The 23,811-nt window shown below is 50.9% G+C and overlaps 1 long non-coding RNA gene across 2 annotated transcripts in view; it reads right to left on the bottom strand.

Annotated features, from left to right (window-relative positions):
* Nucleotides 1-23,063, bottom strand: part of LOC142062246 (uncharacterized) — a 60,941-nt gene extending 37,878 nt beyond the window's left edge. For both annotated transcript variants that reach the window (XR_012662410.1, XR_012662409.1), the window contains exon 1: nucleotides 22,844-23,063. This is a non-coding gene — a long non-coding RNA (uncharacterized LOC142062246). The remainder of the gene's footprint in view (nucleotides 1-22,843) is intronic.
* Nucleotides 23,064-23,811: the final 748 nt, after the last annotated feature.

The following is a 23,811-nucleotide window of genomic DNA, read 5'->3' as shown; positions in this document are numbered from 1 at the left end:
CGCGGGAGCAAACAAGCGACATGCTGACAGCTGCTTTCCCTTGAACACGGCTCTCTGATGGGCGCCTTGATGTGTAACATTTGATCTCATCACTGCACCAAGCCCATCAGCCCATCCAGCTCTTTGATCATTTGCTTTATTAATTTCTGTCTTCCTACCGCCATCCAAGGTCTTCACGCTGACAGAGGGATCCTTTGGAAGGAAAGAAGAAAAACGCTTTGTGCCTCATCACTGGGGTTGCACTTTGCAGTTCCCAACCCACCAGCATCCTTGCGGTGTGGCTGGTGGTGCCTCCCGCGCCGGCTCACAGCCGTGCGAGCGGCGCGTGCGGGGCGGCGCGGTTTAAGGCACTGGCCTCGACGTCTGCCCGTTCGGCCACCGAGCACCAGGGTCAGCCGTATGGAGGAGTTTCTGCTAATGCAACAGGTGCTGGGCGCTGCTGCTCTTACCGGCGCTGCAGTGGGACTTGGGAGCGCAGCCTCCGGCGAGCTCTGAGCCGTGCCTATCGGCGAGACGCTCCCCAACTTGCAGCTCACGTGAAGTAAATGAAGCACAAAAGCAGAAGGGATCAAGAACAGGCTGCAGATGTTGGGGTGGGCACAACGCTGTCCCACTGCCTGCTCTGAGTACCAGCACCACCAGAGAGATGAGTTTTGCCTGACAGCGTCTCCTCGCCAGTATTCCAGTCTGCCAAGCTAGTGATGCTCTGCCAGGCCATCGGCACCCAGCGGTGAGACCAGGGCACGGCTTGGCCCGGAACAGCAGCCTGAGGCTCGACTAATAGCACAGACTATCCAGGCTACAGAGAAGACATAAAACTGGTGCTAATTCCCCTTCCTTTTATTTTTTCCTTGCATGCTGTTAAATTACAGAAGTTTTTCAGTGGCTCCTTGTGCAGCTTGCTGCAGGCACCCAGCGACAGAAGGGCTTTGTTCACATGCCGGGTATTGTCCTGAAGAAAATGGTGGGGCCATTCCCGCTGCAAGTTTGTACAAGTGCTGTGATCATGAGATTCATGGGGTGAAGTTCAAAGCCAGAGCAGGAACTGTGTCTGTGTAATGTGCTTCTGAAGCCAAAAGGACAAAATACAATATCAAGGGAGTAGTTAAAATGAGCGAGCTTTGATCTAAGACATAAAAAGAGCAGAAAAAGGCTTTTTTTCCCTTAAAAAAAAATAAATTAAATATTAGCTATTGGTAAATCTAAACTGTGAATTTTCCCGTTCAAGTCACTCCACAAAGGCCAATAGTTGCCCCGGCACTGCACAGTTCCTCTGGTTTGTTCAAAAGACTACCCCAAAACGCATCTGAAGACACCTGAAAGACGTAGAAGACCGTCCAGGAGGCTGCAGCCATCCCAAGACATCCCCATCCTTGCCTCTCCCTGCCTTCCTGGGCTGAGGCTCACGGCCACCGCCTGCGTCGCTGCTGCCGCTGTTTGCGGTATGTGTCGCACCTCGATTAAGACCCACTTAACAGATGTCAAGATTCTCAAGTGATTTGTGCTTAAAAGTATAATCCACTGTGCCTGACTGAAGCGCAGTTACCCCTTACTCCCGCGTGCACAACAGGGTAACTTTGCCTTCTGGTGGGAGATTTTCGCCCATACAAGGGAGCACTGGGAGACCAAGGGCACTGACCTGACCTCTGCATGGTCCGCAGCCCCTGCGTATAGGGTGAGACCCACCTGCACCGGGGGAGGTGGGGCAGAGCGGGTGACCCTCCAGCCCCTCCGCCTTCAGCAGCGGGCAGGAAGGACCCCGGAATAACAGCAGTTTTCCATGTGATGAAGAGCAGTAAGGACCACAGCGAGAGCCCGCATCGCCCGGAGCATGTGCAGGCTGATTTAAAAATGGGATAATAGTCCTCTCTGCCTACTAGCTCGTTGCCCAGGAAAACAGGCAGCCCTGAGATTGGTCTGTATAGATTACGAGGTTATTTTAAGACTCCTGATTTTTTCCCCAGTGAAACACAGCAATAGAATAAAGGTTTCAGAAGAGAAAAAGAGAAAAAAAAAAAAAACCCAAACAAAAAACCCAAAAGAAATGAAAAGCATGTTTTCATGCAGGGACTGAACAACCAGTTAGACCTTCTGAATCAGTTCTGAGCTGTGTCCTCTCAGCGAATCAGCCTACAAGTGATAGAAATGTGTCGCTTATTCTCCCAGGCTTACAGGTGCGCTTAAATACAACACAGCAGAGATCAAAAGCAGTAATTCAATGAGCTTTCAGGAGGCCGCGTATTAGCCAAGAATTCCATGTTCTACCCTTTCCGTTGACACCACGCGGCCGCAGCAGGTGACGCAGCAGCAGCCGTGCCGTGCGGGAGGGTTTCGCTGAGCTTGGCACCGGAGAGGCCGGTGTACGCGCTTGCATGCGTACACGCAGCGAGTCCCGCACGCCCTCCCGTATTTGCAAAGCTCTGCGGGACGCCTGCGGGCAGCAGGGACGGGCCCGGCAGCCAGGGCAGGCAGCGCTGCCTCGCCTCCGAGCTGCTCATTGCAAATGGTGATGTTTCCTGACGACTCAGTTCTGGGAAGATGCCATTTTTGTTTCCTCGCTCAATGCCTGGGTTAGGTGGATCGAAGAAATACTCCTTTTCTGGGTGTCCCACTGCTCTGGCAGAGCGGGGGCAGGGGGTGGCACAGGGGGCACGAGGCACCGAGGCCAGCACATGCCAGGGCTGTGTCTCTACCGCATCGGTCCTCCCTGTAAGTATTGCTGTCCTGGAAGTCTTTCTCATGTATTCCTGGGACCAATTTAATCACACCTCTATAGGCACACAAAGTCCTTCGCCGTCGTGGCCAGAATCCATCCTTTCCGCTTCACGCCGAAGGATGCCAGCGGACTGCAGGGCCCTGGTACCCGCTGGCACACGGGGCACGCTTTAAGACCACAAACCTGATCAGGTCTTATTCAAATCCCCGGCAGAACATTTTCTCTGCACAGCAGCGGCGCGCGGTAAGTAACGGCAGCCCTCAGAACCCACCCCTGCCGGGAGCGGCGAGGGGACCGGTGCGCTGCAGACGCCGCACAGCCCTTAGCCCAGCCGGCTGCCCGGTGCTCTACGCGGCACTTCCCACCTGACCTGAATCCAGCATCGTTCCATCCTGATTTCTCAGCCACCGACAGGGGCCTCAGAGCTTTGCACAGCTCAGATGAACACACGGCCCTATTTAGGTAGTGGGTTTTATGGCACAGGCAAGTTCAACGGAAGCTTATGGGGATGTTTATCACCTAAGGGCTGGACACGGGGCAAACGCAGCCGTAGCGCATCAGGGCAGGAAGACGGGGCACGCGCGATGCAGGAGAGCCACGGGCACAGAGCAGCACGCAGGCAGCAAGGAGACGAGGAAAAGCTGCAGCGCAAGTATTTAATCATAAATATTTCAAAGCGTGAAATTTCAAAAATCTGCCGAAGTAGGTCGGTGTCTTAGGCTGGCAGATGATTTGGGGGCTGCACGCGGCGCGCTGCATGCGCGCTCCTCTCTGACACGCCACTGTGCTGATTTCTGCAGGCTTCCTCAGACATTTATGCAAAGGAATCCGCGAGCACCTCCTTTCCCCGGGGACGTCTCCGTGATGCATCACAGCCGGATGGCAGCCGAGGGCTTGTTATGTGAGCTGAGACCTCAGATCACAGAGGTGCTGGACATGCTTCTAAGAGCTGGTTTCAGAAAAGGATTCATCCTCATCCTCATAAAACCTGATGCTTAATGGCGTAGGGACCTTTATTAGGGCTTGCACATACGTCTCCAGGTGTTTGCATTTCTGTTTGCTCCTGGGCAAGCCCCAGATCAGCTGCATCCCACAGCAGTGAGCGTTTTGGCAGGATCCCAGTGCCTGCCTCCCGCAGGGACAGCCTCCAAGCGCTCCGTCCACTCTCCCGGACACAGCGCCGGGCCAGCCTGCTGCCCTCCTTCTCAGAGCCTCTCCCCATGGCGGCTATTTCTGCCTCCAGCCTCTTCTGCCCCACCACTGAGCTAAATTATCCTTCCAGTGGTGAGCCCTGGCTGGCAGCCGGGAGCAGGGGAGCAAAGCGAAGCGAGCAAGGAGCCGCAGGCACAGACTCGGAGACACGGCTGCCCACACGCAATGGGGTCCTGAACAGGCCAGCAGATGCACGGATCTTGAGAAAAATTATTTGGCATCAGTTATTCTAGCACCCTTTCAGTACCTGCCAGCACGCTCCTGCCTGGCACCCCAAGGCTTTGCCTCCCACCCGCAGAGCCTTACCCCTGGCACGAGCCTTCCTCACCTCCTCTCCCCTCTTGTTATCACTCCCCCGCAAAGGGGGGTAAAATGGTCATATCACCTGAACCTATGCTCTCTTTTTCTTACAGCTTGTGCTGGAACAGCTGGTGTCCCAGGCCTGGGCATTCCAGCCACAACGCGAACGCCCGGCGCATCTCCAGGTCCCCGTGCCGCCCGCTCCTGCTGCCGATAGCAAGCAACCAACCAGCCTCGTCAGTGCGGGGCACCCCCCTGCCTTACCCATCCTCTACCATCTTACAGAGATAATGCTTCTCTTTTAGCTGCAATTCTTCCCCTGGACATTTCCAAGCGGAATAGTGATTTCCTGAGCTGGGGTGCCATCTATGTCACCAAGCTGTGCTGCAGCTGGCGGCAGGGCTAGGGGACCAACACAAGCGCTGCCTGTACCAGCTGCCGCTGTAGTCTTTTATTTTGCAGTTCAAAGGGACTGAGGTGGCTGAGGCTCATCACCCCCAGCCCCGCAACCCCGACCCCGTTCAGCGCAGCAGTTTGTACGAGCCTCGGCCCCGGCGCCTACAGACGCAATGCCCGTCACTGCCGGGAGCCTGCGGGTTTCCTGACGTGATCCCCTTGGGAATCCACCCGCTCTTCCCGGCACAGGGGCACTGAGGTTTCGTGAAGATAAACACGCCGAAGATGGTGAGCCGCAGAGCAAGCGAGGGCAAGCAGCGTGTATAAACATGAGGCGAGCACAGAAGCCTGCGTCTACTCTGGATTTTGCTGATGACCAATACATAAGATTAACTATTAAAAGTGCAGTCAATGAGGGCTGCGATGTAATTACACAAATCCAGAATATCAGTTTTCTAATGCTTTGGAGGAAAAAGCAAGTGGAACGTCTTTCAGACTGCAGAAGTGTCGCAGCAATGTTGGCTTTTAAGTGAAAATACTCCCGAGCAGGCACAAATTAACTTTTTCAAAACATGACCTTCTTCCCCAAAAGATAAAAAAGAATCCTGTTTTTCATTATTCTTGTCTGTGTTAAGTAAACCCCCCCCCCCCCCCCCCCAAATTGATAAAGTAATAGCTATTGGCAGTCATACTAGAGTTATTTAGAATGCTTTTGTCAAGGAACTTGAATAAAGGCCATGGCACATAGCTCAGAATTAGGCAGAAAATGTCAAAAGGCTGGCCTTGAGCCCATTAAACTTTATTTTTGTAGAGCTGACTTTCAGCTTTTCATAATAAAGTGTTCCCTTGGAGTTCTTAACTTTTCTGACAGTTCCTGAGAAAAACTCAAACAAACTACACAGAAGTATTTCACCTCTTGCTGTATTCTTAGGTGAATGCTGACCAGAACACTGAGACCAACTGGTTTTTACATAAAAATAACTGAGCCTAGGAAAAAGACAGAAGCACCCTGGGAAAGCTGTATTTTCAGTAACCCTATAAGTAATTTAATAAATTAATAATGTTGCACACGCAAGGAGCACCCCTGACTCGATGTGAATTGATAATGTATAAGCAATGTTCCTGTACAGGAGCGTGTTCCGCCGACTGCCCAAACTTAAGTGTAAACAGTCTTTTGCTTCCATCAGCTGCTGCGTTTTCAAATTCGCTAGCAAGAGATTTTGGGGTGCCGTTTGGTTTTTTTAAAGAAAACTATATTTCTCTACTCAGCGCTGGTCAGGCCACCCCTGGAGCGCTGTGTCCAGTTCTGGTCCCCGCTGTACAAAAAGGATGTGGCCAGGCTGGAAGGGGCCCAGAGAGGGGCCACCAGGATGAGCAGAGGACTGGGAAGCTGCCGTACGAGGCTAGGCTGGGAGAGCTGGGTTTGTTCAGCCTTGAGAAAAGGAGGCTCAGAGGGGATCTCATCCCCACGTACCAGTACTTAGGGGGTAGCTACAAAGAAGATGGAGACTCCCTTTTTACACGGAGTCCCATGGAGAGGACAAGGGGAATGGACACAAGTTGCTCCTGGGGAGATTCCGATTGGACACCAGAGGGAGATTTTTCACAGTGAGGACAGTCACCACTGGAATAATCTCCCCAGGGAAGGGGTTGGCTCGGCCTCGTTGGACACCTTCAAGAGTCGGCTGGGCAGGGTGCTGGGCCGTCTTGTCTAGACTGTGCTCTTCCCAGAAAGGTTGGACTAGATGATCCCTGAGGTCCCTCCCAGCCTGGGATTCTGTGACTCTGTGATTCCGTGATATTTAAACTTCAGATTCCAGCCACCCCAAGGCCCTTCCCTTCCCTGCTGTGCCTGGTGCTCTACAACCCCTTTCCCCATATACCCTTCCTCACACCACCAGCGCTGCGGGGCCAGCAACAGCCGAAGCCAAAGGCCACACAAAAGGCTGTGTTCTAAAAAGAAGAGAACGTGCCCTACAAAGTCACAGTCCATGACCTAACGATACTGCCAGCAAAACTCAGCCTCTCCTGTTAACACTGCCAACCAGCTTTGCCTTATGAAAAGAACCTTACAACCCCCTTAAAGACAAAGGTGTTATTCAGAATGGTTGGAACCATTTCGGTTACGGAAAAAAACAGTAAATAAACTTGGGAGATACACACGATCTGGTCACATCACATGCATTTTGTGATAGATGGTAATAATAACACTTCTCCAATTTCAGCTGTAATATTAATCTAACCAGGCAAAACTCCTTTAGATAACCTACAGGGCAACCTTTCCTAAAGTAATTAAAATAGTAAAGCCATTAGCTATTCATTTTACTCTGCAAAATACCCATCCTATAATTAGTTAATGTTCCCAGTTGAATATTATGAAACTGATTAGTGTTCACCTTTCTGCAGATTCACCTTTGCTATCAGAGCAAACTACCGCACCCTTCAATAAACCCCGGTGCCAGCTGTGAGGATCTGGTTCTCCGATGTCAGCATATGGCACGGAATGAGCAGACCTCCACCAACGGATAACAAGGTATTTAAAGGAAGGGCAGACGCGGTGCTTGAGGATGGGGTTTAGTGGTGGGCTTGGCAGTGACAGGTTAGCGGTTGGACTCAGTGATCTTAAGGGTCTTTTCCAACCTTAACGATTCTGTGATTCTATGAAAATAAAGTCTTGCTTTTTGTGCAAACTCGTCTCTTACTTTCTGCTCAAGCTCGTTGACACAATCAAGGTACCACCACACTGACTGTTGGCTGGGAAGTGCTGCCGTTAATTCGTGCTGGGGGCTGAAGGGTCCTGGCTCCGCCTGGGTGTTCCTGCAGGAGCGTGGCACCCATGGGTGCTACAAGAGGGCCACCGTGCCCATCCTCTGCACCAGCTGCACGTGGCAAACCAAAGGCTGGACCCCAGCTCGTCAGACACGGCCTGCCCTCTCCACCTGCGCCCATGACCACCCTGACTACGGCTTTAGGAAGGGAAGGGGAACTAAACTGGGTTTTGGTCTTTCTCCTTTGCTGCTTGGAACAGTCTGGGATACAAATAAGGATCAGGCTGTCGCAGGAGCCAGAGAGGTGGTTGCCAGCCACAAAATGTGCCAAGACGTCAGACAAGACCTAGCTGGGAAGAAGACACAGACTACACGGTTTGCCCAACGACATGAGGAAGTGTTTGGGTGGATAATGTCAGCGTAACCAAACTATTTAGATGGAAACACTAAAAGGACTAAGACCAGTTGCTAGTTTCAGAGCAGCGAAGAGCTTAATTTCAGCTTCTTAAATTGTACTTAATTTTAATTTAGCATTTATGGTGGTCAACTTTAATTCATGTTTTAATATTCAAATTTCATGAGTCGCTGAACAATGTGATCCTGTCAATCCAAATTATTGAAAAAACTCCCCAAATGGTTGTGAAATGCAAGTTTGCTTTCCAGTCCAGCATGAAAAGAAATACTAAAGGGTTGTACTCTTGTATCAGAGAGAAAACTGTGCTTTCTGCCAGTTATAATGCTCAACATCTGTCGGACAGCTGAGACCGCACCACGACCTGCAAGCCCCGGACCACGGCACGTGTCGGTGCTGCCGTGCTGCGGTGCTGCAGGCTGCCTCTGTGGCACTGCCCGCAAACAGCACGTCTTCAGCTCTCAGGGCTGAAAAGCCTCAAGGGGGACGTGTGAGATGGCACCTACGAAAAGAACCTGATTTCAAATATTGGAACTGAATGTGGGTTAAAAGTTGCTTTTTAAAGGCTTAGCTTATAATTTCACAACCGGTTGTGAAAGGGAATCATGCGACAGTCACAAGTAGTGCTGGATTATAAAGGGAAAAAAGAAACAATTCCTTATGGCGCAGCACGTGGATTAGGAATGCACTGAAAAGGAAAAAAATCCTTTATCGCATCACAAGGCGTGAGGATGTCGCACACCCCCTCGGCGCTCAGGCGGGGGAAAAAGTCAGGACTCGCCATCTCCTTCCCCCGGGGCTGCCCGTCAGGGGTCCAGGACCGGCAGCGCCCCTGTGCTGGAACCCCCCCGTGCCTGAGCACGTCCCCCGCCGCTCGGGAGACGCACAGACAAGGCGTGCAGCACCTTGCCCCGCAGCTGGCACCGCAATGCCTCCGGGCTCTGCTACGTGTCTTAACCGGGGTGTTGGGGCGCTGCCATGCAATCGCCATAGAGCGGGATATTTACTACTGCAAAGCGCAGCTTTCGCTCGGGAGGAGAAAGCTTTCACCTCTGAAGGCCTTGCCCAAGTGCCGCTTCCCAGTTAGGCTCTGCCCCATCCTCAGTGTGATTATGAGAAGCACAAAGTCACATCAGAGTACGGTACTTCAGTACGTGCCGCACTAGCACGGATGTAAATCCCCCCTTGCTCCTGTTAGGGCTTCCCCGATGATAACATCTGGGGTGATTGCAGCTTTTTGGACCAGCCTTGTGCGGTGGGACTCAACGTTTGTCCGCCTCAACCGCCAACCCGCTGCCCAAGAAGCGCCCTGCAAGGCTTGGCTCCCTCTCCTGGGCACGGCTTACGCCGCCGTTTTGCTGCCTTTCCGTCCTTGGAAGCCACGGTCACATCCACGGACTGTGACCACAGGGATGCGAGGCTGAGGATGGCCCGGAGGATCCCAAAGTCCAAACACTAAGGCACAGGGCTTAAAAAATAGCAAGGGAGAATAACATAATGTAAAGCCATTCACTGACAAAGAAGTTGCACATCAAATGGCATAGGAAAGGCTGGATGTGCGCTTACACCTGGGACCAAGACTGAGAGTATTTGTTTTAGAAGGATGGCAGCGCAGGATCAAGAGGGAAAAACGCCTCAGAGAAACCAACCTGAGGTAAGTCAGCGATCTAAATCTATCATAAAATACTAAGTTAACTGAAGTATTATCTGAATCATTAGCAATCGGTGGTGAGAAGAGATTAGGGACCCAGAAACACTTGCAAAAATCTGCTACGAACAATTCCCTGGCAAAGGACATATTAAATACTATCGAGCAGGGACCCTACTGGTTGTGCTTCTATTAAATATTAATGACTCCAGCAACACAAGTCAGGGAACTGTGAATGACATCATTATGAGAATGATTACAAGTGCTTTGGCAGGTAGGATTAGAATTCAAAGTGATCTGGATAAATTGGAAAATGGTCTGAAATCAAAGAGACAAAATTCAATAGAGACAAGTGCACACACAAATGAGAGAAAAACAAATATTCAGACACCAGAATAGGGAGCGCCTGCTAGGCAACAGGATTGAAAAAAGCAGCAATGGTGACAGCTGAAGACAAACTGAACACGAGTTAATAATGTCGTCTTGTCACAGAAGTAATATACCGGGCTCTACAAAAGCGGGCATGATGTGTCAGATATGCAAAGCCGTGCTCCCGCTCCCCGCGGGGCTGAAAACACGCCAGGGCACCGTGTCTGGGGAAGGGTACGTGCCTTGGAGAAAGCCCAGAGGTGCCCGGGAGGTGCGGGACTGTGGTCTTGCATGGGAGCTGGAAGAAGCCGGCACGGCAGAAGGGGCTGGGGAAGGGCAGGGGGGAGCACAGAGCCGCTGCAGGCGAGATCAGCGCTCAGGCCGGCTGCTGGGAGAAAGTTCTAACTCTCTGGAAAGGTGTGGAGGAACTTAATTAGGGAGCGAATGGAGAAGAACCTCTCGTCTGCGGATTTTGAGACGGGTGGGACGTGGTTTGGTACCTGTCCAACATGGTCTGATGATACCCAGTGCAGCCTCAGATGGCACAGGGGGCCGGCTGGTCTCCTGAAGCGCTTTGCAGCTTGCAGGATTCCTCTTTCATCGCCTTATGTCTATCGACAACATGCGTTGTGTCCCGGCCAGCAAAGGAAATCCAGAAGAGCCCTAAGATGGGTAAGAATCCTAGAATTATCCGTCACCAGTATGTGTCCCCATGGACAACCTTTCATTTTGAGATCTGCCTTCTAGCCAGCTTTTAATCCATGCTAAGGTGCTTCATTGATATTATGCAGTGGCATTTTTGTAGTACCACGCCATGAAAGACTGGGTCAAATCAATGCATTTCAACATACTCTCTCTGTTAAGATCAGCTCTATGGCAGGCTGTACTTAGGTACCTGCACGAGGGAGATAAGCTGCATGTTGCTTCTTGTGCCGTCTCCCAGCTGCAGACGACATGGCGCGGCGGTGCTTTCCTACCCTTTAATACACCTCCTCGAACCGCCGGCATCGCTGCGAGAGGTTACAGGAGGCAACAATCTGCAGCACGTTTTTGTCCTGCACTGGTGCCCCCAACCTGTTCCAGGAGACGAAGAAGTCTCTCCCAGTCTCCTGGGTGTCAGATCCCCGTTACTAGAGGGCTGCAGAAGGTTCACCCCACCAGCACGCAGTTCAACTTCAAGCAAAAGGGGCCTCCACCTTCTGTGGGCACATCTACAGGTTTCTTCTGGATTGCCTCAGTGGGGTTTTGTCTGGGTTGGTTGGGTTTTTTTACTTTTGTCGTAGAAGCTCGATAGGTTATGTTATGGAGGACTCTGGTATTTAAGGCCCTGGCACCCCAGAGCCACACAGAGAGCAATTAAGATAAATGATGAACTGCCAGCTATGCTAGCAAGAACTAAATTGGCTCGGAGAGGATGGTTTCCTGAACGCTCGGGTAGGACAGAAACGACACATATTAGAACATACATTGAGAGAATCTAAGAACTACAGCTTAGCTGATCTGATGAAATTTCCACACATCCCTGTCTCTAATCACTGGGGATACTGGGACTGGGCTGTTCCCTGAGCCGTTTCTAACCAGGCTTTACCGGGCCAGTTGGCAACAGCTCCAGCGATGCAGGAGCCGTGATTTCCTCCGAGGGATGTATTTCATAATGCCCTAGGCACTACAAAGAGAGCATCACGTTTCCTCCCATCATCCTTCCGCTGGGGAGCACCTTTCTCTTCCTCCCAGAAGGACAGGCAAGGAGGGAGATGCTCACCAAGCAACCACGAGCATCCAGAACTGAACCAGAAATATCCTCAGCCTTTCCTGTAACGACAGGCTAATAGCCCAGGATCAGAACAGACCGTTGTCCAGACCACACCACCTTTTTAAATCACGGCCTGTTGGGAATAGTGCACAGCTTGCAGAGGAACATTTATCCTTGACTTTAAAATGCCTGCAGCTGAGCAACCGCCGCAGACCTTCCCAAGCTGTTCCCAAGGCAGACCCCCGCCACCCCCGGACATCTCTCATTTCAGGTTTGAGCTAGGCTAGATTTCAAATTCCCGTCTCTAAGCCTGTCCGGTGTATAGTACATTGGGGGGTGGGGTGGGGTGTGCGTGTGGTAGGTTTTTTCCTAAAAAAGCTGATATTTTTCCCCAAAAGGCATTATGTTGTTAGAACACTTGGTTTTTTTGGTAAGTTTGCTCATTTACAAAAAAAATAGACCAGACCTAAAAATAAAAGTCACGGTTGGAAAAGTAGATTTTCTATTTGAAGATGGAAGATCTTGCCAAAATATCCAGGTCATATTTCATAGCTGGGTGTTTAGAAAGTTCCCATCCACTTCTTGGTATTGTTCTGTGTCGTTTGCACAGCACAGGATGCTCACTGCTTTCTTTTCCCCTTCTTCTGTGTAGGTATTAGGGAAGAAAGAGGAGTAGGTAGGAGAATGTCTTAATACCCAGTTACCCATCTTTTTGTAGTGCAGTAAGTCACGGTATTTTTGCCATTCCGTTTCCTTCACCTGGTGCTAGAACGTGGCACAATTTTGGCAGCACAGGCCTGACGGCAGCGTGAATTCCCCTGGACCCTCTGCCCTTTCCGCTCCTCCCTCTGCACGTGCAAAGCTTCGCTTGTGAAGAAGCCTAAGGACCGCAAAGCGATGCGAGCTAAAAATCCATCCTGTTTAGTGGAGTTATATGAGCTTTTAAAAATAGAAATAGGGCTCAGGGTATGGCTCTCTCCCGCTAACTCTCCTGCAGTTTGGATTCAACATAAACGTGCATATTAAGCATAAAAAAGACTGAACCAGAAGCAAAGCTCCACTCCAGTCCCCAACTGGACGGCTGCCTCAGCTGCACGAGAGGTTCACGTCAGCAAATTTTCAAAGCCAGCACAATGCACTATTTTACCTACCCCCCAGAGGTTACAGGATGCCTCTGGTAACCGCACAGAATAATATCACGTAAAGTACAAACACTTTCCTCTCTCGGTGAGGTGTTTCTGTACCAACACAGGAAACTGCTGGAGGTCCTTTTCTCTCCTTTGTTCCTCCTAGACCGACAATATGAAAATCGTTTGTGCCCGTGGCGTGTGGACGCTGCAGGTTTCCACCCCCTGCCTACAAACAGCAAACCCCTCTCCCAGAGGGTTTTGCCGGACTGCGACCACTCGCGACCTTCCCCGCTGAGAAGCAACAAGCCCGTTGCACCTGCCCTGCCCGCGCTGGCCCCGTGGCCGGGAGGAAGCCCGGCGCTCACCGCGCATCACCGCGCACCCTCCAGCTGGGTCTCGGCACCGCCGGGAGGGCACGGCACGGCGCTGGGCTGCATCGGGGCAGAAGCAGGCTCGGACAAGGCAAGAAACGGCCTCAGCACCGGTGCCGGGCGCTCTCGCAGGTGCCTGGGTACAGCTGAGGAGCAGCACCGGGCTCTGCCAGCACCCGACCCCACGGGCAGGGCCGCCGCTCAGGGCCGTGCACCGCAACCCCCGGGGAAGGCAGCAGGCGCAGGGAAAGCAAGGAGGGCATTTCCCAGTGCCCAGGGTGAGGCTGCAGAGGCATTCAAACACCAGGCTCCTGTGGCTTTGTGCTGGCAGAGGGGGGAAATCGGAGGCAGCCGGGCGCTGGGAGACCTTTGCACGCACCGAGCAGCGGCGTCCAGGCGGGACGCGCTAACTTTTGAATCAATGTGCAGATTAGGCTTTTCGGCAGAGCCTGGAAATTCAGTTTGAGCTTTCTTTTGTCGTGAAGTCCAGGCTCACACACCAATTACAGCTGTCCCCCAATTAACCTGTAGGGGCACATTTTAAGTTTATAATTCCCAGTGATCATCCAGAGCCCATCTACTTTAAAAAACAGGTTTCACTCCAGTAGAGCTAGGTCTGAACCAGGATAAACAAGAACAGAAGTTGCTACGTTCATTCTAGCGTATGCATAAAAGATAGCTTCCTTCACCTTTGCAAACAGGGGACAATGGTAATTTGTTACGTGCATTAAAATTATAATAATGCTTTTCGGTACCGTCAAGATTACACTAGGAAGCTCTCTGTTCCCAAAGGGAAGATTAAAGTGCAAGTCTAATAGCATGATTTGTTCTTCAGTGGAGTGCTCTTGTGCTGCTTGGAACAAAATATTCCCAGCAGAAAATATCCGAAAGACCTGTGAGAACAGTTTCTTTACAGTACCAGATCTGTGGGAAAGTGAAAGCTACATTTTCTATTTTCGTTGATGAGTTTTCTTGAAAGCTAGTAAAGCTTGAATCTGTAGGTAGGTGACCTGTTACCCAGGGAATCTGAAGTAACTTCTGTAAGAAGCTGCAGACGGGTAAGATAACAGACCCAAGGCTGAGATGTTGGGTTTAGGGTCCCGTCCTCCCCGGGAGCACCGCCTGCCCTGCCCACCACCTGAGACACCAGGAAAGGCAATGCTTGATGCCAGGATTAATTCAGAGCTAATAATAATAGTATTAAGGAAAGAAGACTAGGCTTGGGCAGCAGCACGGGACCCACACCAGCCCTGCAGCTCCCAGGAGGTTCTGGGTGAGCTCTCTGGAGCAAGCTGGCTATGCCACAGGTGCCTCTTGGGAGAAGCAAAGGGCTTTATCTGCAAAGACGTAACTGAATCCAGAAATTAGGAGAGACAGAAATACACATCCTGCCGGATCTGTTCAGAGCACAACTTCACATGAAAGCACACACCTGTTTTTACTGAAATCTTCCCTGTTTGAATGGATTATATGCAAATTCACCTTGGACTTGGGTAGGGAAAGCATGATACACACTGACGATGGTGGCAACCCACCGATATACAACCACAGCTGATTTTGGAGAGTATAGGACTGGTATATAGCATGTCGTTATGGCAACTTTAGATAGACCCAGAAAGACAGAGTTCGCAACTGATGAACGTTAGTCTTTCCCATTTCTCCAAGAAGTCCAAGTGCTTTGTCTAAACTCACAGATCTTTTTCCTCATCTTCTCTCTGGATCTCGTGGCAAACAGATTTCCTTTCACCTCTTGAGACAATCCCCACAGCCCTTTAAGCCGCTTCCACCAAAACCCTCACGCGTAGCATCCCCAGTTTCTGTACGGTGGTAGCACGCCCAGCGCTGTACCACGGGGAAGCCTGCGTTCGGAAGGGAGACCTGCCGCACAGCCCCCTTTCAATGTTACCTCCCGTTCCTTCCCTCTCGCCAGCCACATGAAGGTCTGAATGACGGGCAGAGTTAGGTCCAACAGACAGAGCTATACGGGGCTTGATGTCAAAGGCAGCCTCCCCGTCGCACAGCTGAACACAGCCTCGTCATTTAGCACGAACTGCCTCCAGCCACGTGCCATGTTCGGTGGGGAGGTGGAACGGCCTTCAGCTGGCCGGGTATCCACGGAGAGCTAAATCAGCGCTTCTAACCAACGCAAAACTGTATTCACCTTCTTCTTTGAGCTCTAAAACTCCATGTTTGTTTTTCTGGGAGATGAATCATGCAACCTTTTGCTAACTCTGCTGCTGCACTTCCCAGCAAGAGCCCAAAATCAACATCTTGAGTTTGCTGTGAAAATCCCCAGGGAATCCGAGAAGCCAAAGAGCACACAAAATTGTCATCCCAGGCTGCGCACAGTGGACTCTGACTGGCAAGTCCTGTGTCAACAGGTCTCATTTACAAGATGAAGCACCGCTATCACACGATAAAATATGACGTGCTGTTACGAGTGCACTGCATTGCTTCTGATTTTTTAAGCAAAATGGGTTTTTTGCCTTCTTTCTCAACTCTTTCTAGATTTTCATTAAGAGATGCTTCCCTGTAATGGACCACTTTCACTTTTAATCTTAATTAGCAGAGAAACTAAACCCCTGCCAAGCTTTGCGCCGCTTCATTATATAGCTCAAAATGCATTGGGAATACTTGTGAGACACCAGAACCACTCGTTTTTTCTACCTCTGCAAAAATGATGGAAAGTAACAGAGAATGAGGATTGCAGACACCTCGCAGGATGGCCAGAAGTGGGCTTGAAGCCCTGCCGTAGGGGAGCCGTCGGCTGCTGATGCACAGCATAGCTCCTCTGCATATACTGAACATTTTAGGCCTTTTTTCAGCTACTATTCCTGTAAAAGAAAGACATAAAGAAATGGCAGGCAGTGCTACCAGCAGAATTCAAAAGGCAGGCACTGCAGCACAGGAAGAACAATTAGAGACCCAATTAAAATACAAGCAATATATCTCCCGACCAGAAATAAGGATGCTTGCTGAAAGTGAACTTTATCGACTCAGCATTTTCCCAGCTGATTTATTTTGGAGAGAAAATAAGGTAGATCTTTTTTCCCTGACAGATTTGCTCTCTTTTTGTCATGTGTCTAGCCTCTTAGCCGTTTCTCCGTTACTTCACCCATTTAAAGCATAAGATACAATAACCAGGAATACAACATTTCTTCATTAAAAAAAACTTCATGCACACAGCAGAAATTGCAGAGGCACTAACAGCAGACTGGGCTTTGCTGCTGTCTCCTCCTGGCCAGGTGAGAAGATGTGAGGAACGCTGGGGGGTGAGAGCAAGGCTCTGTTTAGCGCCGTGCCCTGGGCTTCAGCAGCGCCCGGGGGCTCCAGCAACAGGAGATATCTGCAGAGAACCTCCTGCTGCACCTTCCCGCCTCTGGCAGGGCAGGGAACCCCCTCGCCAGAGCAGGGTCCTAGTGAACCAGAGGCGTCGCTTCTGCTAAGAGGCGGCAGGTGCTCTGCAAAGGCACCAAACCAAACAAGAGTGTGAGAAGTGCTGCTTTCGTATCATAAATGCAGGTAAATCCAGTACCACCATCCCAACACCGTGTTCAGCCCTAGCCGCCCCACCTGCACATTCTCCTTGTTAACAGGAGGCACAGAGATTTCAGCAGAAATAATTAGAGACCTGAAAAGGCTCTCAGGAAAAGAGAGGAGAGACAGCTTTGTATCAGAAAGCAGAGGGAATACAAAGAGGGAACATCCCCGTGACACAGTCCTTCAGGCACCACGAGACCCCCTGGTCTTTCAGAGAGAAGACCCAGCCGTTTTATTTTTGTGTGTTCTCCAGTGACTAAGTACCTGAAAACCCAGAGGTAGTCATCTCCCACGCTCACTGTTCTTGCGTATTTCCAAACAAAGAATGTTTTTCTTTGTATCTTTAAACTGGAAGTTGTTAAACCTAGGGGTGTTCTCTCAGTGCCAGGCCTTGACTGGGACACCCGGCACTACCAGGATACAAAATGTCCCGCGTACTAGTCAGAATAACAACCTAAAACAGGTGTAAAAGAACAGGAAGAAAATAAATGAGGGATTGCAAATAAATGAGAAAACCATGTAATCAAAAAGGTGACAAACTCAGGGTAATAAAACGATTATTTTCCCTAAAACATATAATTAACTCTAATCCTTCGCTACAAAATTTTACTGAAATGAGGGACATGACATAGTTCAAAGCTTATAGGGTTGTCGTAGGGTGGTTTTTTTTTGTTGTTTTGGGTGTGTTTTTGGGGGGCTTTGTTTGTTATTTTCACAGTTAGCAAACAAAATATCCCGAACTGCCGGGCAGGCACTCAGGCTTCGGAGAGGGCTCCTTTCTCTCGCCCAGCGGGCACGTCTGCCCGCAGAGCAGGGTGACCGTGACCGCCCCTGCCACCGCGCTGCACCCTTGGTTACAGAAGGGAGACCTCACCATTGCACGTTTGGCTGAACTGCAGAAACGATTAGCGTGTCTGATTTTCTCCAGATAACCGAAGTTAACGGGCACAGATGATGGAGACAACTGCAGAAGCACTTTTGTCCGCTCAGTCCCTTACAATTACGCCAGCTCCTCACCCAGTAAACGCCTACCTGCATGCTCGTGATTAATATTATTAAAACCCACTCACGTACATGGCCTGCATTTATGCTTGCAGAAACAAAGCACAGGTCACTTGTCTGCAGTAGGATGCAGAGAATTGCTTTCCCGGAGCTAATCCCCTGCGTACGCGGGCAGATGAAAGCTTGCCACGGAGGCAGCAGGTGCCCAGCTCCGTCCCCGCGCCCCGGGGACAGCCCGGGCACCGGCCCTTCTCAGCCACGGCACTGATCCCTCCTGCAGGACCTGCTTGTGTATCGGCTGGGTCCTGCCCGGAGAACCTCTCATGCTTTTCATGAGGCTTATCAATGATTAGCACATCACAAACGTGTTCCTACCAGCTGCAAAAGCTTTTGTAAGCAAAAGCCTAGAAGTAACCCAAAATGAAATCCACCCTTGCACTGGGTTTGCATGGCAAGGTTTTGATACGGTGGGGGGCTACAGGGGCGGTTTCTGTGAGGAGCTGCTAGAAGTTTCCCATATGTCCGACAGATCCAATGCCAGCCGGCCCCAAGACGGACCCGCCGCTGGCCAAGGCTGATGATGGACGATCGGCACTGGTGGCAGCGCCTCTGGGACAACATATTTAAGAAAGGGGTGGGGAGAAAAAAGCTGGAGAGAGGAGTGAGAATATGTGAGAGGCGCAGCTCTGCGGACACCAAGGTCAGGGAAGAAGGAGGGGAGGAGGTGCTCCAGGTGCCAGAGCAGAGATTCCCCTGCAGCCTGTGGAGGATAACAGTGACCAGAGACCCACCTGCAGCCCGTGGGGACCCCACGCCGGAGCAAGTGGGTGCCCAAAGGAGGCTGTGGCCCCATGGGGGACCCACGCTGGAGCAGCCTGTTGCTGAAGGGCGGCACCCCGGGGAAGGGACCCACGCTGGGGCAGCTCGTGGAGGACTGTCTCCCGTGGGAGGGAGCCCACGCTGGCGCCAAGGAAGAGAAGGAGCGGCAGACACAGCATATGATGGACTGACCACAACTCCTATTCCTTGGCTGCTGCACCACTGGAGGGGAAGTGGTCAAGACTTTGGGAGTAAAGTGAAGCCTGGGAAGAAGGGAGGGGTGGGAGGAAAATCTTTTTGAGATATGGTTTTATCTCTTATTATCCTACTCTGATTTGATTGGTAATAAATTAAGCGCATTTCCCCAAGTCGAGCCTGTGTTGCTCATGAGGGTAGTTGGTGGGTGATCTCTCCCTACCCTTCTGTTATATTTTCTCTCCCCTGCTCAGCTGAGGAGAGCAGCGATAGTGGCTTTGGTGGGCACCCGGTATCCAGCCAGGGCCAACCCACCACAAAGCTTTAGAAGAGAGGTCAGACAGAAATCCCTTCCACGTGCTCCCAAATCCACCAGACAATGATATTAAAAGCGCTTTCCAAAGCCTCAGCTAAGACAACTGTCCTGCTCAGCGTCACCAAGTCCCGGTGACCCGCGGGCGGCAGCCGAGCGCCCGGCGCAGGCGCAGGAGCCATCCCCCTCTCGCGATCCACACCAGAAAGGGAACCTTTGCACCCTTCAGCCCGAGAGAAGGTTTGCAGAGCTAGAGGACATGGGTCAGCATCTGCAATTAACTGCACTGAGCCACTCTGGAAAACAAGGCATTTACATGAAATTAAAATGGATCGACCTATGTCTATTTTGTCAAGACGGATCTCATCAAGACCGGTTTGCATAAATATTCTAATCAGTGCTCTCATCCTGTCCCTCTCCTTACAGTGAGTGATGAAGTTATGCTTTTCTCAGAAAATTATTCATGATGTTTATTCATGATGCTGTTTTTTCCCGGGAGCCGTGATCCTCAGAAGAACTGAAGCACCGGGGTGAATACCAACGGCAGGCACGTGCCAGCCAGGACGGGGTGGCTCTCTCTGGTAAGAGGTGTAAGCGGGGGATGCTGAGGGACCAGGGGTGGTATTGCATTACTAAGGCCATCCATCCAGGCCGGGGACACCAAGATACAACCTGACAAAGTTCGGAGGCTCACGAATACGAAACCAGTTTTATACAGAGAGACAGGTTACAGGCACTTGACCTTTTTAATTTATCCAAGGGAAGAGTAACGGCCAATTTCACTGTGTTCTTTAGTACCATCATGGGGAGGTGATTCTAATACCAGGCAGATCTTAAATTTAGAAAAAAAAAAAAAAAAAAGTCATAATGAAAGCCAAAGGCTGGAAGGAGAAACGAAACAAATCCAGACTAGGAATAAAGTTAATTAAGCAGTGAAGCAGCTAACCTAATAGGGAGCAAATTCTCTATCCTTTGAAGACTTAATTACATGATTATTCTTGAGAAGATGCCCTAGCTCAGAGGTTACGGGTTTCATGGGGAGCCCTGGGTGGGAGCTGGGTGCTCCCTGGGTGCTCACCACCCTCAGCAGGGCCCTACGCTGGGCTTGGGAATCGGGCTCAGCTCTTTCTTTACTTTACCGGGTAACAAGGGGAAATTCAGGCTAAGGTTTTACAGGTGTTTACGAGCTGACTTGCAACTCCAGGTCTTGCTGCCAAAGTCTCTTTTAAAAGTGGGTATTAGCTACGCAAACCATTTATCTGGCATTCCTGAATGAAGCAGCATCCAAATGACTTTGGGCCTCGGGTTTCTATAAAGCGTGGTGAAGCTCATGACATCCACCCTGCCCAAGGGCCAACCCTGTGCCCCGCTGCCACCCACCCGCTGCCGGCTCGTCCCAGGCTCTGGGCAGCAGGTGAGACAACCGGTGGGCGCCGAGGACCTAACTCTGCAGGTATCTTCTCGACCTTTAAAAAGCACATCGCACTTCTGTTTTGCCAAGATCTAAATAATACCAAGTATACAGATATCTCGTAAAGCCAGTGGTCACCTGAGCTTCCCAAAATAGCTCAGACAGGGAGCTACAAACATGAAACAGTGAAAGCTCCCTAGAGCACAACTATTTCAGATATGCACCTGAAAAATAAAATAGCCTGGCAGACTTTCTTTTACAGCAGGGACCATTTCAGACCACGTTGCATAGTACGTAAGAGAAAAGGCAAAATAGGAAGCAACCCTGAGAAGCAATGAACTAGCCAGAGGATGCTCACTGGGACAGCAGTGTAAGGTGGTCGCTTCTCTCTCCCACCCCCCCTTTTCAGCAAAGGGTGTGGTTGGACCACTCTGAGCATCCCTCAGAGACTGTTGCAGGATTGCAACCTCTTTAGCAAGGCCTGTTGTGACAGGACAAGGGGGAATGGCTTTAAATTAAAGGAGGGTAGATTTAGACTGGATATAAGGAAAATATTTTTTGCGGGGAGGGTGGTAAAACCCTGGCCCAGGTTGCCCAGAGAGGTGGTCGATGCCCCATCCCTGGGAACATCCCAGGCCAGGCTGGACGGGGCTCTGAGTGACCTGCTCTAGCTGAAGATGTCCCTGCTCATGGCAGGGGGTTGGACTGGATGGCCTCTAAAGGTCCCTTCCAACCCAAACTATTTTATGATTCCGTAGTCCCCAACAACGAGAGCAGCCCCACCTGCTCTAGTGGATGAACAACCCGCTCTGGTGCCCTGCCAAGGATTTCGATAGTCCATGGCAATGCTTGCTTGCAGTTAAAAGGTAAAGTGTCCGGAGATCAAGGAGAAAAGTGAGAGCTCTGGGGGCCACAATCACATATGACTGATTTTGCTGCCAAACTAAAAACGGCAGAACAAAGAAAAGTAAAGAAAAAATTTTAATGTGACAGGACACATGACAAGAGGCACACTTTGCTGAGCAAAACAGAGGGGAAGTGCCATTAATCAGCAGATGCTGTTGAGAAACATGGGTTGCTGCCACTTCCAGAGGTCCTGGGCAGAACAGAGTGCCGCTGCAGAAATAGCAGACCTTGCTGAGCTACAGCATCCAACTCTGCCTACAGTCCCATCTTTATCACCACAGGCACACCAGAAATAGGTATATTTTCCAGCAGGGAGCAAAGAAAAATGACAAAATTAGAGGCTAAAGAGAAGGGGGTGGAAAAAACCCAAACCCAGCAGATCGACCGCAAGGGAAGAGCAGAAGCTGCTCTGCAGCTCCTCAAGACACAACCAACTGTTCTGAAGGACGACGATGAATGGGAGTTATAATAAAAGTGGACTCAGCTGTTAGCATGGGGCTGAAGAAAAGTCATATTTTAAAACGGACTGAAGACAAGCAGAAAACGAAAGTCTGGTTAAGTTAAACCAGGATGACACACACGCACAGACCCCCCCCAAAAGCAAACAATCTTTGACCAGGCATAAATTAATACAGGCATATGTGGTACATCTTTGTAAAACCTCATTATCTTGTTTGGGAAAGTAGCAACAGGAAACAAAATTATGAAAGGACACATCAGCTTCTCTGACTTCAAAAAAAAAAATTAAATCTGTCAGTAAAGCAGCAGCTTTTTCCACATGACATTTACCTGGAGACCTGTTCAACAGGTGGGAGTAAAAGGTCTCGGCGAGCAGGTACGGGTCACAAAGGACACGACAGCACCCGTGTTCCTGCTAGGCTGGAGCTGATAGCACTGTCTGATTCAAACTCTGCTGAAAATATCACAAAAGTGATTTATCAGTAATCCAAGGGGACAAAGCGGGCAAGGTTTGGACGTAGCAGATGCGGCTGGGAGGTGGCCCAGATAAGTTCAGACGGGACCCTGTCGCAAACGCAGGCTTGTGGGTATGGCCGATCACACCAAATTGTCACAAATACGGCCTTGCGCACCCTCCGGCTGCACCGAATGGTCGGGAATATGATCTGTTACACAGCTTTGGTTACAATTTAAGATTTATTAATATAACTTTGGAGATAGATCACAGCATTAGGCTGTATAATTCTTAACAGCATCAGCCAATTTAAAACAGCAATTTGATGGAATTTTTTACAATCAATGTAGCGATTTAGTTAAAGGTCTGAGAATGGCGAGGGTCGCTCTGTCACTTCTATAGAAATGCACGAAGGAAAACTGAGGAATACTCGAGTCAGAGTCAGGATGATCCAGAGGGGCTGTGGGTGCCGGGGATAAGGGGGGACCCTCCCCCTTGCTTTCTGGACCCCGTGCAGAGAGTCCGGGCGCGCCTGGGTCCGGTCTTAGTCTCAGACTTGGTCAACGGTTTATGAGAACAGGGGTAACGTATATAACAGTCAAATCGCACACACACACCACCCCCCCCCCCCCAGGTTAACCTGTGAATAAAACTTCATCAGTTACTCACGGTTAGGTGCAGCCGCCGGCGAACCCCCCGAAATCCGGCCTTTGAGTCCCCGCGCAACCGCCCGCAGAGGGTCCTTCGGGCCTTGCGGAACCGCCCCCGAGGGGCGCCCCAGCCCCGGGGGGATACGGGGTCACCCAGCCCGCCGCGGCCCGGGGGGCTCCGGGGGTCCCCCCTCGGGCGGAGGCGGCTGCCTTTGGCCGGTGTTTTACCTTCTGGCGCACGAGCCCGGGGGGCGGGCGGCCCAGGGGGGGGGCAGCGGCCGCCCCACGCCCAAGTCGTTATGGCCGAGGTCAGAGCACGCCGGGGCTTATCCTGAGGCCTGAGGGTGGTCCCGATGCGCCATTCGGGCAGGGGGTGGCCCGGCGGGGGTCAGAGACTGCCCGGCGCCCAAGTCGTTATCACCGAGGTAAGAGCACCACAGGGCTCATTCCGGCATCCCAGGGAGGCCGGGGGAGGGGGGCTGCACCACCACAGACTCGCGTATGAAACTTGTTGGAAACGGTTACACAAGAACAAAACCACTTAGGGTTATCTAATGCAACTTTGACATTCAGCTTAAAAAGGGACATTCGCCTCCACGTGAGGTATTTCCATATCAGGGAAGATGGAGGAATCCTTAAGAGCAGGATCGGAAAATACATCAAAAGAGTTGATATGGTGGAAGGAAACTGTTTCTGCAAAGGAAAGGCATCCAGCATGAATCTGAGTGCTCTAAGGGGGACATCAACATACAAGCAAGAGATGTGTTTCGTTCCTCTCTCCAGAACCCAGGGAGGATTTCATGTTTCTCTGAGTCTGGTCTTCTATTCTTCACCACCATTCCTATTAAATTGCTGATGCAGAAATCAAACTTAATGGTCCGCAACTTGCGGTATCATCTTTGCCATCCTTTTAAAAAGGAGGGTAGACCTTTCTGTTCTCTGACATCGAGGCTGAACTAAGCAATAGTGTATGGACTAGTCTGCAGT

Source organism: Phalacrocorax aristotelis, chromosome 9 (assembly GCF_949628215.1).
Source record: "Phalacrocorax aristotelis chromosome 9, bGulAri2.1, whole genome shotgun sequence".
NCBI lineage: Eukaryota > Metazoa > Chordata > Aves > Suliformes > Phalacrocoracidae > Phalacrocorax > Phalacrocorax aristotelis.
This window is presented reverse-complemented; position numbering and strand designations above follow the sequence as displayed.